Genomic DNA, 17560 nt, shown 5'->3' on the forward strand with positions numbered 1-17560 from the left:
GTAGTTTTATACACAGTCCAAATGTTGCTGGCTTCCGCATTGCAGCCTGATCGAGAGGGGGTGCCGGTATACCAGTGCCCGCAATACTGGTTACTTATAAAGGCCAAATACCCACTCACTTCTAAGAACGGGTCCGACACCACCTGGCAGAGACAAAGGATTTATTCAGGATTATTAGTCAGCCCAGGAATCTGTAGTTGACTGTAACTTCTGGGCAGACGCGTTTCAGCATGTGTGCTTTCTTCAGTGCCGGTTACAGAGGCAGAACCTCACACCTGGGGGCTGTTTTGAATCCTGCTGAAGCCCCTCCCTTTGGAGCCTCGTCACGACCTCTCCTCCGCCTCACAGTTGTATTCCATCCTGCGTTGCCGATCTGGACTGCTGCATGCCGGTAAGTGAAGTCCATATATATATATATAGTGATGATTAGTGGTTTATGCAAAGTATGAAATAGTGACAGAGCATCACCAATTCCCCCTGTTGATGACTCACAGTGTTATCACAATACATTGATAAGTCCCAAGTGACTACATTTAAAATGCCAGTTGTTGCCTTCTGCTGCTTTTTTCTGGCTCTTGGCTCGTCATACAGATGACTCTGCATCTCCTCAAGGACCACCTCTACTCCTTTCATTTTCTCCTATTTTCCATTGTCACTAGTTCTCCTCCCATAAGCTTTCATCCATTTCTTCCAGTCATCATCCAAAGTCCCCTTATAAAAAGAAACAAGCATATAGCTAGGATAGCAATCAGTAACATAGGGGTCAGTATAGCCCTTAACATTCTAGCAGCACTGCCACTTGGCCACCTACCTACCTACTGTAGAAAACCCTTTCCCAATTGCCTGTCTGGCCCCTGTTGCTTCCAGCTGCTTCAAATGTTTCGAAACATCAGAAATATTTGTAATAAACACGTTTATCCTACCATACTTGTTAAGCACATATGTGCAGCACTGTTGGATTCATAACATCAGGCACACTCCACACTCTTTCCCAAGTAAGGTATCTAAAGCAAGCCTGATCTGTAGATCCATGTGTCTAATTGCCACAAGCTCTGTGTTAATAGCAGTAAATGCTCCTGCAGTATTGGTTGCAAAATTGTCAACCAATGTAGATAGCTTTCTAATCTTCATGTCATTCATAACTGCTCCCAAAGAACGAATCATAGTGCCAAGGATGTTACCAACTATTTGTGAAGCACTATACTTAGCTCTCCCATTAAGCACTACTCCTTCATCTATCTCATCTACTTGATATGCTTTAGGGAACACTAAAACTATATACCAACTGCATACCCAATTTACGGGAAACTGGTAATAGACATTCTTCCCACAGACATAATAAATTATAGGACTAACAGAATCCATTCCAACGAACACGTGATCTCACATAATTTCAAATCTCTGTGCGCATTCACTCCAACCCATCATCTGAGAGTTTTTACTCTTTTCCTATCTTCTCGTAAAGCTTTCCTTTCTGTTGCCAATCTAAACTTGACTTTCAGTATATCCCAGCAATCTTAAGTTTTTCCTTCTCTAACTCATTCTTCCCTTCTCCCTTTGCCTCTAACTTTATGTTTTCCCTTCTCTTTTCCAATTCTTCCATAAAATCCTTCTCAGGTCTAGTCAACTTACTTTCTGAGAATGAGGAACACCAAACTTTGTTGGAGACCTAAAGAAATGCCATTCTATATCAATAACCTATATCACTAGAGCCCCGCCACCGCCAAAACCAGCCTCCGTGAAGGAATGAAGGCAGTCGCCTACTGGATGCAGAGCAGCCGCCTGAAACTGAACTCCGACAAGACAGAGGTACTCATCCTCGGCTCCACCCCCTCCCTGGGACGACTTGGTGGCACACTGCCCTGGGAGCTGCACCCACACCCACCAACCACGCACGCAATCTGGGGTTTATCCTGGACTCGTCGCTCTCAATGACCCAGCAAGTCAACACCGTCTCCTCCTCCTGCTTCAACACCCTCTGCATGCTCCGCAAGATCTACAGATGGATCCACACCAGAACCAGAAGGATGGTCACACAGGCCCTCGTCAGCAGCAGACTGGACTACGGCAATACCCTCTACGCAGGAACCACGGCCATACTCCAGAAACGACTCCAACACATACAGAATGCCTCAGCACGCCACTTCCTCGACATACCCCACCACACCCACATCACCGCCCACCTGAAAGATCTGCACTGGCTCCCAGTGAACATGAGGATCACCTTCAAGCTCCTCACCCACGCTCACAAAGCACTCCACAAACTGGAACAGCATACCTCAACAAACATCTCTCCTTCTACACCCCGAACCGCCAGCTTCGTTCCACCGACCTCGCCACCGTCCCGGCAGCAAACCCTTCTCCTACCTCGCTGCCAAGACATGGAACACCCTGTCCACTAAGCTGCGACATACCCAGGACCTACTGACCTTCAGGAGACTTCTCAAAACCTGGCTGTTCGAGCAGTAGCTTTCCCCCCTCAGCGCCTTGAGACCCTCACGGGTGATTAGTGCGCTATACAAATGATTGATTGATTGAATATATCTAGCATCATAATGAGGATTCAAATGTATTTACAGAAACACCTGTCCAACGACTAAATCAAAGTTTTAAAAATAATATTTAAAATGAACCTAATGATAAAGAAGACTAAGAATTCTACTACACGACAAAGGGTAGGTGAGAGGTAACTAATGGTATGTCACTTCTTCCACAGTAGACGCAGATAAATATGTACTGATATAACTGTCATGCACATGCATGACTTGGGAATATTCATACAACAGATTAAAGAATTGTTGGAATAATTCTCTTCTGTGCCATCTCTATCGAACATCTTTATAATAAATCTATGCTGCTCACCGAGGTGAGTTGAAGTAGGCTTAGCTGTAGGGGAAGCATGATCAACTGGAAAATTTAAGTGCTCTTATAAGCCAATCATAAGGATCACCAAGACAGCTGTCATTATGCTTAGCATCACTCTATATTTGTTCCATTAGTTAGACAGAATACAATAGCACATTCTATTTGTTGTTCTCTACTTGAGCAACACAGACATGAAAGTCAGAGAAGACTCAAACAAAGCAGCACACTCGCGGTAGTGCTTTCAATTAAGAATTTAATCAAGACAGGCAAGCTTAGAACCCCTGCTCCCCAGCAAGCGTGCATGGTTGCCCTTCTGTAACACAGAGGTTGGACACACGCTTGGGCGTTAAGTTTTGATGCTAAGGACAGGTGGGACACAATACCTGATGTTTACAGGTATTATTTACCGATGAATCAATCACCTGGCTCCATATGGATCACTGATGCTGTATTCATTATTTCTTTTCACTTGAAAAATAATCACTTCCACAGCAGTAACCAACTAAGATCCTGAAGAAAGCCACAATACTCCATAGGTCATATTTCTAGTTTTTAATCCTAGCACATGGTAGCCAGAATAAAATAATGCAGTAAACCCTGTAGCTAGTTTTAACATCACTTCCCTGTACTGCGCCTCTCACTACACCAGGTTAGCTCTCATTGGGTTTTAGTAATAATCCCTCTCACAAAAACATCCCTAAGCTCCTCCTTTGCAACAAGGGGGTTGTAGCCTCGCATCATGACTAGGCTTCATGATGCGAGGAGGATTACTAATGATGAGGCATGCCACCTGTGGTGGGTGAGGGAAACTCTCCTTTAAAGGGACACCTTCTTCATAGCCAGCTATTGTTTGTCCCCCAAGAATTTCTTTACAGACCTGAGGGTTTTTGTGTTTTGTGTAAGCTTAGCACCCCATCTGTTTCGTCTTGAAACCGTGAACAGCAGCCAGCTATTACAGGCAAATGTTCTTTAAAGTGCATCAAGTGAAAAGATAGAGCATAATAGAAGGAACTAAAATTGAATTAGGCAAAGGAACAAAATACGTCACCATTTTGGACAGGATGCATATCATTAAAACAAATAAACCCAAAATAGTTAACTTTAATACATACATAATGCTCAATTCCCTTGTACATAACATGAATAAAGAATTGTTGACACATACAAAATAGATGTAATGAGATAAATCTGAGTAAATTAGAACAATCCCATAGAAAGACAATAACATTTTGAAATGTCGATATGGATAAATCTTAATATACGATCAGCATTCCCATTGTATCAACATTTATTTGCATGGATAGATGGTACAAAATAGGGACCGTAAACCAAAACATAACTTTTACATGCCAAATAACAAATGACATAAATAATTTAATACATGCCTGTGTAAATCTCCGCACACTCCACAGCGGAGCAGAATTGGCCAGCCCCTGCTTCCACCCCTTATTAAGAAGTAAGTTAACATTAATTAAAAATAAACTTAAAACCACTTACCTCTGTACTGTGGCATCCCCAGGCTGCCCTCCTCCTCTTCCTCTCCGTACTGGTAATGCTTGAGAAAACTGCGCACGCGCATGTGCACTTCTCGCACAAAATGCGCATGCGCGGGCGTGCGCACATGTACAGTTTTCTCCAGCATTACCGATTACAGTGAGGAAGAGGATGAGGGCAGACCGGGGACGCCGCAGTAAGTGGTTTTAAGTTTATTTTTTATTAATGTTAACTTACTTCCTAATAGGGGGGTGGAGGCAGGCGGCGTAGCGGAGTTCCACACAGTTTGTTTGCAACTCCGTGGACCTCCGCATAGCCCCGCTATGTACACTACTCCCAGGGTTACTGTATACATCATAATAGCATCAAGCCCAAGTGGGCAAAATAACTAGGCATAATCAGTGATCTAATCTAAAAAAATGCACAGAAGAGGAAAAGTAAATAAATCTAGCAAACAACAAAAGTCAAAATGAATATATCTTATATTGCTCCACTGGGACACGATCACAAAAAAGATCTTCAAATCTCAAAAATCATTGCTTTCTGAAAAACATGCAAAAAACACACAAATTCCATTTAAAACATGAATAAAAACAATATAAATCTGGTACTGAAGCCAGGAGGAAGGGCATCAGCATTGTATGTACAAACTATATAATATCTACAAACAGCAGATACATAATTAGGAGTGAATATATTAGCAGTAACATAAGTGCACACTCAGTTCTTCATCCTCATTAAGCTCTTTAGAAAATTTAGTTTCCTGATTAATGCAGTATCTTGACTGCACCCACTTGAATTTAACGTCATGATCACCTCCACTTATGGTCTCTCTTCACCAATCTACAACAAAAACCTCAGTTGAGTGGAGTTACTGTTATGTTTGTCCTAGAAGTGTTGTGCCATTAGGTATGTGGGATTCTTACCCTGTATAGCTCTAATATGCTCGAGGACTCTCTTTTTAGCCTGGAGACTAGTACCCCCTTGTATCTTAATTCACAGGGACATATCAACCTACAGAACACAAAATCAGATTTACATGTATAGAATTGGTTAATATGCACAGGTTTGTTAGAATGAGGTACACTGTAATTGGCTAATTTACTGCTATACTTGCAAGCCTTGCAATTACCTCAAATCTAAAAGTCCTTCATACCAATCCCTTTCACATCTTCAGTACTTCTAACATCAGATTTTACAAGTATATCTCTAAGAGAAGTGCTTCTCCTATGCATAATACTGGGGTTGGGACCAATAACTTTCTATGTAAATTATCTGTTAAAGGTATCTGCCAATTTCTCTTCATATACTCAAAAAGACTTTATTCAGGCTATAAGCCCATAAAAGTCCCTAAAATGGTCAAGTACCTATAAATGTACAGTTTGACAATATAAAACTGAGTCTGAAACATATCAATAAAACATTTAGCAAATTATTAATAGCAGTAGCTATGGGGTATAAAAATATTTTTTCCAATTTGTCTCACTGTGCTATGTCAGTTTTTAAAATACATTTAATCAATGCATTTACTGATTTAAAAAAAAAAAAACACTGAGATTCAGCACTTATAGTTATCACTAGTAACTATAACTCGAGCTCTAATATAACTATAACTCATGCCGCCAACATCCACATTCTTCTAATCAATGGTGTCATTTCAAATGTTGCGGTGATCTTATCACTGATATCATAGAACAAGTTATGAACGCTGCTATATGTTAGAAATCAGTAGTGCATGGCAAGGGTGTGAGCTATAGTTACCTTAGGGAATGAGTTATAATTACAAGAGAGAACTATAACTGGTGAAATTGAGTCGCTTTTTGTGTTTAAAACATCACGTTGGCACTGAAATGTTCACGTAACTATAAAGTCACTTTAACCTTGCATTTTCTCCAGTGCATTTCTTTTTTTTTAATGTGAAGTAACATTTTATTTAGTTACGTAAAGCCAGCCCCGTCAGACCCTGCATTCAACCCCTCACAGGTAAGCAACCACACACAGTGCATGACCTTTGACAGTGTAAACTATGGGGTTGGCCACAGGGCCTGGCCTGCAGACAAGACCTGCTTCCAATCCCGCCCAGCAGCCAACCACACAGCACACAGCCTTTTTATGTGCATGGGTGGGGTTGGCCCTATGACCAACCCCCATATGGGCAGCCAACCCCTGTCAGTGGGCTGCAGCATGTGGTGGGTGCTGGTAATTCTTTTTTTTTTTTATTAAATATTTGCGTGGGGCATACTGCCCCCTCACCAAGCCTTTCAAGCCTTGCAACCCAAATCCTTAGGGTCATTTTATTTAATTAAGAGGATAGGGGGCATGCAGTCCCACTTCCCGAGCCTCTAGTGGCCCCGGGAACTCCATCACCTGGGGCCATTAATTTAAAAAGGGGAGGGGGTGTGCGGCCCCCCGCCCCAAGCCAGTGGCCTATACCCCAGTTAAACATATATTATATGGGGAGTAGGCAGCAGCCCTCTTTCCTGGGCCTGTAGAGACCCCTAGGACTTGATCCCCTGAGACCAAAAACATTTTTATTATTGAAGGGGGGCACACAGCCCCCTTCCCCAAGACCAATTGCGCCCCGGTGGCCCCAACCCCAGGGCCCATAATAGTTTATACGGGAGGAGTGTAAGGCCCCCCTCCCTGAGTCTTAAGAGGCCCCAGGGATCCAAACCCCTGAGGCATTTTCCATTTAAGTGGGTGCACAAATGGGGCACATACAAAACATAATCATATGGGCCACAGGGGGAGCTCTAGGGACCCTGCATCCCCAGTTCACTCCCATATGGGATGAGGCATTGCTCTCACCAAGCAGGAGCAGCTGCTTCTGCGTGCTCCCACCAGACTGGATCAGTCAGTTTCCCTACCCACAAGAGTGCAGGAAGGGAAACAGCAGTGTACTGTCACCCAGCAGGCAAGCGCATTTTCCAAACACAACTCTTTATCTACCATGTTACTGCGGGTGGTACAAACTAGTGCGTCCTGCGGACAGGCTCACCAGGACACAGGAAACGAGTCAGCCCAAGAAAATAGGTTCCCCAGGGACTTGTAAGGCTGAGGGAGGTGGTCTGTGTGCCCGCCTTCACTCTGGTCACTGTTTGGCCCCACGAGATGGCATCCCAGGTGCCGCTACAGGCTCGGGAAGTGAGGTCATAAATGTGCTTGACCCCAGGGGATGTTTTTTCTGGGGCTGCTAAAGGCTTTGGGTGCCACCCTTCCCCTATATATTTTGGTGCCGGGAGATGGGGTGCCCGGGGTTCCTTAAGGCTCGGGAGGGGGGCTTGTGCCCCCTCCCCTTTTTGATAAACTTGGACACAGGAGAAGGGGTCCCTGAGGCCCACCTATGGCTTGGGTAGGGGACACGCATGCCCCTCTGCCCAAAATAAATGTAAATGCTGGCAGTCATTTATAAAAAAATTTTTAGAAGTTGCAGTCCTGCAGGACTTCTTTGACTCACGCAAAAGAACCGAAGGATCACAACTTTGAAAAAAATATACATTATTGTGGCCCCAGGGAGATCTCACCACCCAAATATGCAAATCTTTTTGGTGCTTAATATCCCCAGAACTACTGAACCGAGTTAGATCAAATCACAAAAGGCACACTTTCTGGATCAAGATCTATCTTCCTGCCAAATTTGGTGTCATTCAGCCTTTTTTGTGGTAGTGTGGTCTAAAAAAAAGTCCATGGAAAATGCATGAGGATTTCCTATGCCTCACTTCACAGATCACCCCAAACCTTTTCATGCACAAACTAGACTGAAAAGAGAAGCATTTTGGAAAGTTTCTTGGAGATTCCTCAAACAGCACCAAAGTTATTAGCAAAACAAAAAAGGCATTTCCTATTGAAACGCTGACCTAACTGTGGCTATGCAGTGGAGACTGCCACTGAGTAATATATATCTATTTAAATAGTTATCTATAAATCTGTCTATCTATCTATCTATCTATCTATCTATCTATCTATCTATCTATCTATCTATCTATCTATCTATCTATCTATCTATCTATCTATCTATCTATCTATCTATCTATCTATCTATCTATCTATCTATCTATCTATCTATCTATCAATCTATCTATCTATCTATCTATCTATCTATCTATCTATCTATCTATCTATCTATAAAACTTAATGATACAGCAAAGGTTACAGCTTATTTATAGTTAGGAATATATTATTTATTTTAACTATAACAACCATCAAATGGGGGCAAGGATCTTAGCTTTCAAAATTAGAGGAATTCATATCTCTGGCTACTCTAACTATAACTAGAGAGCGATACAGAGTGGCTATCACCACTCTGATATATACTTATCTTCAGAATTAATCCCTTACCAGGCATCAGCTTCTTCTAAAATGACAACCTTACTCCACTACTGGAACCTACAATGTTTCAGTTGATTTGTAACAGATCACTTGTATTGCAGTCAGAGATCAAAATAAGTCAATCTGCACTGACATAGCCATATTTATGGAGCGTTTTTCCAAGCCCTTTCTGTTGATTAGGCACACTCTAAGCGAGGTATGTCAATTTAGGCGCTTAGTATCTTCGACTTCGTACTTGTGTTCTTTTTCATCTCTTAATTCCTGGTGTTCACCCTCATTTTGTTTGCTTGCCTCTGTTTCTTTGTTGACTTCCTCTAGAATGTATTCTTCTGATAAAACAGCTCTCAGTCTCTCACCCTTCCTTGGCCACCCTGCTCCTCTTAGCCCCCTCCTGCCTACGCTGCTTGGTCCTTCTTCAGGCTCAGCATGATCATTCACATCTCTTTTAACTTTGTTCACTATGGCTACTCTTGGATCATTCGCCACAGGCTCAGCACTGGTCTCTTCTCCTCCCTCTGGTTGTTCGTGGTGCTCTAAAGTTTCCCTTGCAAATCAGTGGTTGTGGCCACCACTTCTTCATCAGCTTCTTTCACTTTTCGGGCTGAGAAGCATTTACCCATTTCGGAAGGACACCACACATCACAGCAGTATTCATTACAAGTATAACTTGAAATGGGCCACTGCAGAGGGTCTCCATGCTGCTTTTCATAATGTGTTTCTTCACCAGGATACAACCTCCTGGATTTAAATGATGACACTGTTCTTGGTTCAGAAGGGGAGTTCGGTCTGATGAGAGACAGAATGCACCACATCAGCAAGTCATTTGGGGTAGTCAAAAACCATATCTGTCTCTCTCCAAGAAGATCTCATGAGAGGACAGTCCTGTCCTCCAATCAGAGATGCTTTGGAGACTCAGCATCAAGAGAAGGATTTCAGACCACTTGAGGGAAGTAGATTCACACACTTTTACGTGTTGGGAATTCAGTGTCCCATTGGCCTGCTTGATAATGCCAGATGCCTCATGCCTGTAACTACAATAAAGCCTTTGATCCACCTGCAGGACTACACACAGGAGATGCACAATCTCACTATTAAATTGAATCCCATTTCTGATATTAGAGAAACCAGCAAGCCAGAATGAGGGATCAATTTCCTCACTACCAGCTTGGTTGGCCTCCTTCCAACCAATGTGTAAAGATGCAGGGTACTACTTAGTTATACCGGAGCCCATTGCATATAGGCATCTCAACCAAGTAAAATTGCATGAGGTTGAAAGGCCACCTTAACTCCATATATGGCTCCTCGTTACCATTGTCTGTCTACCCACATTTAACTGGTGGCAAGTGATATGTCGGTGGAACAGATCCTCTGCATTGACACAGAAATGGGAACTGAACCAGTGTGTCTTTAACAAGGGCACCATCATATCTTTTCCTATATGGGTTGGGCCGTGGAAATGCTTAGCCATTGCAGACTACATAGCATCTTGCAAGACAGGTCTCCAGTCTGTTGAAACCCAGATCTAATCCTGATTCTTCACACACACTGTTGTGACCCACCCCACCTGTTTATTTTCTGGGACTTCCTCCTGTGAACTGTTGATCTCTTCCAATGTATCAGCAAAGGGTTGTAACAACATAATTTCCAGAACCATTTGAACGGCCTTTAATCAGTGTACTCAGCTCAATGGCGCAGTATCTGCTATCTCATCTGCATAGCAGTTGGAAGCAGTCACAAAATCACACCCACTCTTTTGTGCTTAACATTTCACATCCACTACTTCAGCAGGCAACCGTAAAGCCTCTAAAAGACCCATAATTTAATTTCTGTTTTGGATGAAGTCGTTGGGGGGGGGGGGATGTAGAAAAAGGCCTCTGGGATCAAAAAAATGAACCACTATAGACCAGCTTTAGCTATCAGCATAGATGGTGAATCTCAAACTGTTAGAGATGCAGCATGCTTTAATAATAGTGATCAGCTCAGCCACCTATGCGTTGATGACAACGCACAAATGGAGGCTTCTACTACACCTTCTAAGGTACAGATAGCATAGGCTGCTTGCAGAATTCCTTGTCCATCTCTTAAACAAGCACCATCCACCAACAACATACAGTCGGGCTCTTTCAGAGGGACATATCAAATGTCAGGTCTTGGCTTGGTACATAATTCTGTAATGTCTAGACAATCTTAGTCAACCCCATCATCATTTTCATTTTCATCCCTAACAGGCAAATGCAATAGCATGGCAGGGTTGAGACAGGAGCACATCTGCAGAGTGTTGTGGCAAGGACCACCAACTCATATTGGCTCAGCCGACTATTGGTCATGTGTTGTGTTTGAGTGTGACTGAGCAAGATCTCTACAAAATGGGGAACCATAACTGTAAGGGGGTAGCCCATAATGATTTCTTCATATTGCTGAATGCTGGCATCAACTGCAGCCACTGCCTTTAGGCAACTCTGCAGCTACAAGATCAAGAATAGTAGAAGAGTAGGTGATAGGGTATTTAGAATTTCCATCAGTTTGTGCTAACACAGACAGGGCACATCCATCTCTTTCAATGTAGAAGAAATGGAATGGGAAAGAATGATTGGGACAGGCCAATAATTGCGACCCATTCAGCATTGCAGAGCTTTTGGAAGAGTATCGCAGCATGAGTCAGTTCTACGGGGCAACATGGGACAACAATATCATTGACCTTTTGACAGGTCCTGCACAATTCTGTACTTTTTATTTGGCTTTTGCAAACCCATTATAAGTGAATTGCAGGGATTCCTTAATATCACATTTAAGAAGCCTTGCTCTATCATGGATTCAATTATGGGGGTAATTCCAGCCACCGTCTCTGCATTCTGCTTTATTGTTATTCTTACAGGTTTCACATCTCTGATCAGATCAATTTCTTTGCCAGAGAAATCCCACACATACTCACTTACGAAGTCCTTTAAGTGTGGGGGTAAATCTTCCTTTGTCAAAACCAGGAACAGTCCAACAACTGACCTTTGTGTGCTCAGTTTAAAGACTGCTTCCTGAATGTGTGTCTGAAGCTCAATACCATCCGGTGTATAATAGAACACACAATTTAACTTGCAGAGTAGATCCCTGCTGAATAGATTGACTAGAATCAAATCACAATTCACCACCTAATGGCTGTCTTCAAAGGGACCTATCTTTATGGGGACCTTAGATTAAACAGGATTCGCGATCGACTTATAGGAGATGCCTACAACTTGGGGTTGTTTTTCCAAGAGGGGTAGGTTTGGGAACTCTACAGTTCATAAGTAGAGTGGAATGTACTGGTATCGATAAGAAACCATACAGGGTTGCCGTTCACCCCCTATCCACAAATGGGCCACTCCTGTTCACCTCAAAGACTGTACCAAGCACCCAATCTTTTGCCCCTCTCAGGCACCATCATTGTGATTGTTTAGAACCTGACCCCAAAAATGTAGAAGACAGGGAACTCTAGGGTTTGTGTTTACATTAAACCTCAGACCATTCGTATTCTGCTGCATTAAAGAGGCCTACTTTGCATTTGTACATTTTGCACATGCATCACGTTTGTGTTTGACATCTGACCATCATTTAGTATTCTCTTAGGATTCAACCCACATTCCCACTGCCAGTGGCTCACCTTGTTACAATAATGACATGAGATAGACTTTTTGAACACAGTATTTGGGTCTACTGGCATCCTGCGTCCTCTACCCTCTGGCAAACCATTCCCAGTCTGCATCATCTGACCACAATTTTGCAATCCAACTGCCTGCATTCCCGCACCAACACAGGGATTATAACCTGAATTTGCCATATGTGGGCCATGCTGAAATCCTTTCTGTGCTTCTTAGTTTGGTCCAAACATTACTTTCTCCTTGATCCTCTTCTGTCTCATCTATACCATACATCATTGCTGCAATACTTCGCATATTGCAAAATTTCATTCAGGGACTGAAGCTGCCAACAAATCACAGTGTGCTGAATATGAGAATGGATGAAATTGGGTTGTTGATTGAGGGGGTGGAATCCCCACTCAAGTAACAACTGCAATCCTTTTCAGGGGGTACCACAAAAGTCACTAAATTACCTGTGCGTAACCTTCACGTAGCTTGGAATAAAAGCAATCAAGCTTAAATTAGAGGCAATGTTAAAAGTATTTATGCAACACACAAACAATAATAAAGTGGAAATACAACATAAGAAAAATTGCACACCAATGTAGAAAAATAAGGCACATGTAATAAAGAAAATGGTAGCAGAACAACAAAAAGCCAGTCTGTAGAACCAGAGGTAGTCATTTTTAAAGTTTTTTGTGAAAATTACCTAAAAGCAGAGAGCGCCAGTCGCTGTCTTCTGGTCACCATAGGCTGGGGGATAGCCACAAGTTCAGGCCATCTGCGATGCAGCGTGGCTCAGATAAAGGGACCAGGTTAGTCCTGCTGAAAAGTTCTCTTCTACAGTCTGGTGCAAAAACTTCTGTGCATGCTGGTGGAAGCCGCAAGGAGGCAGCTTTAAACATGAAGAGCAGGTCTCGCTGAGTGGACACAAAGATCTGGTTGTCGCTGGAGCTTTACATTGGCGTATGTCGCGGGCTATAGCGCACAGCACAGGTCTTGCATTGCCGGTCATCATTCACAGTAGCTATTGGTGTGAAGAGCAGGTATCAATGTAAGTGCCAGTTCATGGGTGGCAGAGTGTCGGTGTAAGTGAATTTTCACCTTTTCTTCTTGCAGGAGCTTCCACGGATACCTGTCAAGGGTTCACAATAAGATCAGAAGCACCTCTTGGGGATCTGGACTCACTCCAATGGAGACCAGCAACAGGGCTCAAGCTGGTACAGTTGTGGTTCCAGGCAGGTTCAGCTGCAGCATGTGAACTGGGCAGTTACAGGGAGGCCTCTGAAGCTTGTTGTTTCCCTGTAATTCACACAGGAGGTCAGCAAACTCACTCTTGGAGTCACTCTGGTAAGCCCTCAATGAAGGCAAGCAGGTTCAATCTTCCTTTTCAGGCAGTAAGACAGTATTTCAGACAGCAGGGCAGTCCTCTGGCAGCAGGGCAGTTCTTCTGAATCTTCCACAGGTCCAGGGGTGTTCAGAAGAATGGCTCTGGAGGTCTACTATTTATACCTGGAGCCAGCCCTGGTGTGTGAGTGAGGAGTGAGGGGAGACTCTCTGTCCTACCCCCACAACTGGGTCTAGAAAGTTCTTCCGCTTTCTCTGGTCAAGGCTTCAAACTGTCTGGGGCTGAAAAACGACTGGGTAGGCCAGATGTCACATTCCTTGTGTGACTGTGGGCAAAGCCCTTTCAAGTTTAGGTGAAGCTGGGTACAGCTACTCCCCAGCCATATTGTTAGGTTGGCCCATCCTATCCACACCTGAGCCTACTTTGTTTTACTGTTCGAAGTGATACACAAACCCCCAAACAGCAAAGCCATTCACAGTCATGTGACACAAAAAACAGGGAGAAAGGCACAATTGGTTGGGACAAGAAAATGGCAGCTTATTAAAAGTGGGCTTTTTAGAAATGTAAGTTAAAATTCAAACTCACCATTAAAGAGGATTTAAAATTACACTTTATTTGAGTTTAAACAGCACATTACTTTGAGCTCCCAACATAATGTTAGCACTTTTTAGATGTAATAAGGTAACCCAGTGTTAGTCAATGGGAGAGAAGGTCTAACAACATTGAAAAGTGGCTTTAGGAGTTTTTCCCTGCCAGAACATGTAAAACGTAAACGCACATGACCTAATTTTTAAATTGAATGCATCTTTCCCTGTAAGCCTTAGGGGTGACTTATAAGTATTAACAAGCATTTGCAATGCAATAGGTCCCGCATTTCAGAGAGATTGAGCTATTGGCATTGTAAATGAAAATTCCAATAGCTTAAACTCTCGCAAATGTGTCTGTGTGCATGTCTATTCATTCTCCTATGTTTGTGTGTGTGTGGGGCACCTGTTCGTGTATGCATGTATCAGTGAAGGTTTGTGTGTGCACAGGGTAGTGTCTGTAAATATATGTGTGTCTACTTGTTCAGGTGTGTGTGTCTGCATTTTGGCTTGTGGACAAGAGCGTACGTGTCTGCATTTTCCTGTGTGTATGTAAGGAAGGTGGTAGGATACTTGAATCTAGAACGTTTGAAGATGTTTATTTGTGCATGACAATCTATTTGTTCCTGCATGTGCATCTGTGATGTTTGTGAGTGCTGTATGCTCATAAGTGCGGGTGTGAAAGTGCGCCTTTTCATATGCGTGTACACCAGTTCATGTTTCTGAAATGGCGTTGGCATATGAATTTACAAAGTACTTCCAATGTCGACCACTATCCAGACAGCCAAGCTCCAAAATGCATAACGCTGTAAAAATAAGCGCGTTCACAGCGTCACGGGCCATGTGTCAGAGTCCACAACAGATTTTGCTAATATGAGCGCCACACACAAACGAGCTGCTTAACCGGGAAGGAGAAAATATAAATAAAACAGTGGTGAAAAAGGAGCGAAAGAAAAAGGTAAACGCGAAAGAGGGTAAAAAAACTAAAGGTCAAAGGATGAAATGAACATGGAAAAGGCATGGGGTTTGGGAAAAAGTCATTATGAAGTAAGTGCAGGGAAAAGTGGTAGAAAGGAAGGAGCCAGAGCAGTGGCAGAGGGAGGGGACAGGAACAAACTAAGCCAAACAGGAGCAGAGGGAGTGGTGACAGGAACAAAGCCATGCAGATAGAGCCCATGGAATGGGAGATGGGCGCAAAGCGAGACAGTCAGTGATAGAGGCAGGGGATACAATGAGGAATGAGTAAACAGGAGTGAGGGGAGGGATGAGGGAGAGTGCAGAAGGCGACTACAGAAACAAGCGCGGTGTGAGCGCACTGCCAGGAATGCGAGGTATGCAGCTGGCACCCGGCCGCGCTGCTGCTCGCTCCCGAGCACGCTAGGCCTAGGGGACAGAGAAGGTGGGACATGCACCTGTCTTGGGCCAATTGCATGCTATCTTTCTTAGAAAGACGCACGCAAAGGCCAATCGCGGGAGATTAAAAAAAAGCACACGCACGAGCGTGAGTTTCGAGTTTAAAGTCCTTACTTAAAGCTTCGCAGAGCAGTGCGCGGGCTGGCTCAGGCGTGACCTAAAAAGGAAGAATTAGTCCTGGCAAAAGGTTTATTTTTTGTATACACACAAAAGGCCTGAAGAGATTGATCCGAGGGTGCAACTTGTCGAAATAGACAAACACGATATACCATCAAAAAGTGACAAAATGCATTCTTCACGAAATTTCATTCCAAACTTAACACATTACTTGAACTTTAGAATGGTGTGCATTTTGTCACTCTTTTAATTGTATATCGTGTTTGCCTATTTCAACAAGCTGCACCCTTGGATCATCATTAAATCGTCAAAACACCACCGGTCAAATGCAAGACGTTTTAAAATTATCTGTTGGAAAGGGGAGCTCATGAAACTACAATTTTGAAGGGACATGATAAAACATATGCAATTGGACAGTTTTAATTTGGAGTGCGAACCAGAAGTTCATTATGTACAAACAAAAATGTTATGTATTATTGTTGAATGCGTCATATTTAATTATCCAGTGTACATTTGAACACCTGAGGGCGGGCGGAGAATTTGTTAAATGTGCCCAGGTGCTTTCGTTTTACAAGTGGGTTAGAACATGTATCTAACAATAATGGCCACAGCAAACAATACCTTGGAGAGTTAAGAATAGTGCATTTAGGGATTTGTAGGAATAGGGCCCGATTCACAGAACTAACTTAAGACAAAATCCTAAACGTACTACCATTTTGGTATTCACAGAAGGCACTTACTCATTTTGGTATTCACAGGAGAAACGTACTCACTTCGGTATTCACAGAAGTTAGAAGTCCTAACTTTAGGACTCCTAAATGCCTTCTGTGAATACCGAAAGTCTTAAAATTAGGATTTTTCTCAGTTTAGGAGTCCTAAAGTTAGGACTCCTAACTTTACTACTACTAAACTGAGCAAAAATCCTAATTTTAAGGCTCTCGGTATTCACAGAAGGCATTTTGGAGTCCTAAAGTTATGAGTCCTATCTTTACTACTACTAAATTGAGAAAAATCCTAATTTTAAGACTTTTGGTATTCACAGAAGGCATTTAGGAGTCCTAAAGTTCGGAGTCCTAACTATACTACTACTAAACTGAGAAAAATCCTAATTTTAAGACTTTCGGTATTCACAGAATGCATTTAGGAGTCCTAAAGTTAGGACTCCTAACTTCTGTGAATACCGAAATGAGTAAGTGCCTTCTGTGAATACCAAAATGAGTAAGTGCCTTCTGTGAATACCAAAATTGTAGTAAGTTTAGGATTTTGTCTTAAATTAGTTCTGTGAATCGGGCCCATAGTGTTTTGTAAGTAAATCCTATTGGTGAACATAGAGGGGTGGAGACATGTCACATGAGTTCAAAAGAGAGAGGAGAGTAATGAGAGATGTATGGTGATGTGAAACTCAGAGATGAAGTCCAGCAGTAAAGAGATTAGATTGAAAACGGCTGTAGGTATGTGGAAAAGTTAATAATGCTTGGTTTTCAAATAGAGGTTTATTTCCAGTAATGCTCAGTATGAGATGAGGGAAAATAACTAGTGACTAAATGTTGTGGTTGTTAACACAAGGGGGGTTGAGGGTGTTGAGAGAAACCTCTTCGGGCACTGTGTTTATACACGTGGTTACTCGGTTAGAGGGAAAACGTGGACAATGGTGATATTATAAAAACATAGGCGCAAATGAGGTTATGTTTTTTTAACAACTTTATAGCACCGTTACTTAATTGTATTAACAAATGTGGATGTGTTTTTAAATTTGTAGTGATCCCCTGACGAAGGGCCATGAAAGGCCTGAAATGCAT

This window comes from Triturus cristatus, chromosome 9, assembly GCF_964204655.1.
Source record: "Triturus cristatus chromosome 9, aTriCri1.1, whole genome shotgun sequence".
Taxonomy (NCBI): domain Eukaryota; kingdom Metazoa; phylum Chordata; class Amphibia; order Caudata; family Salamandridae; genus Triturus; species Triturus cristatus.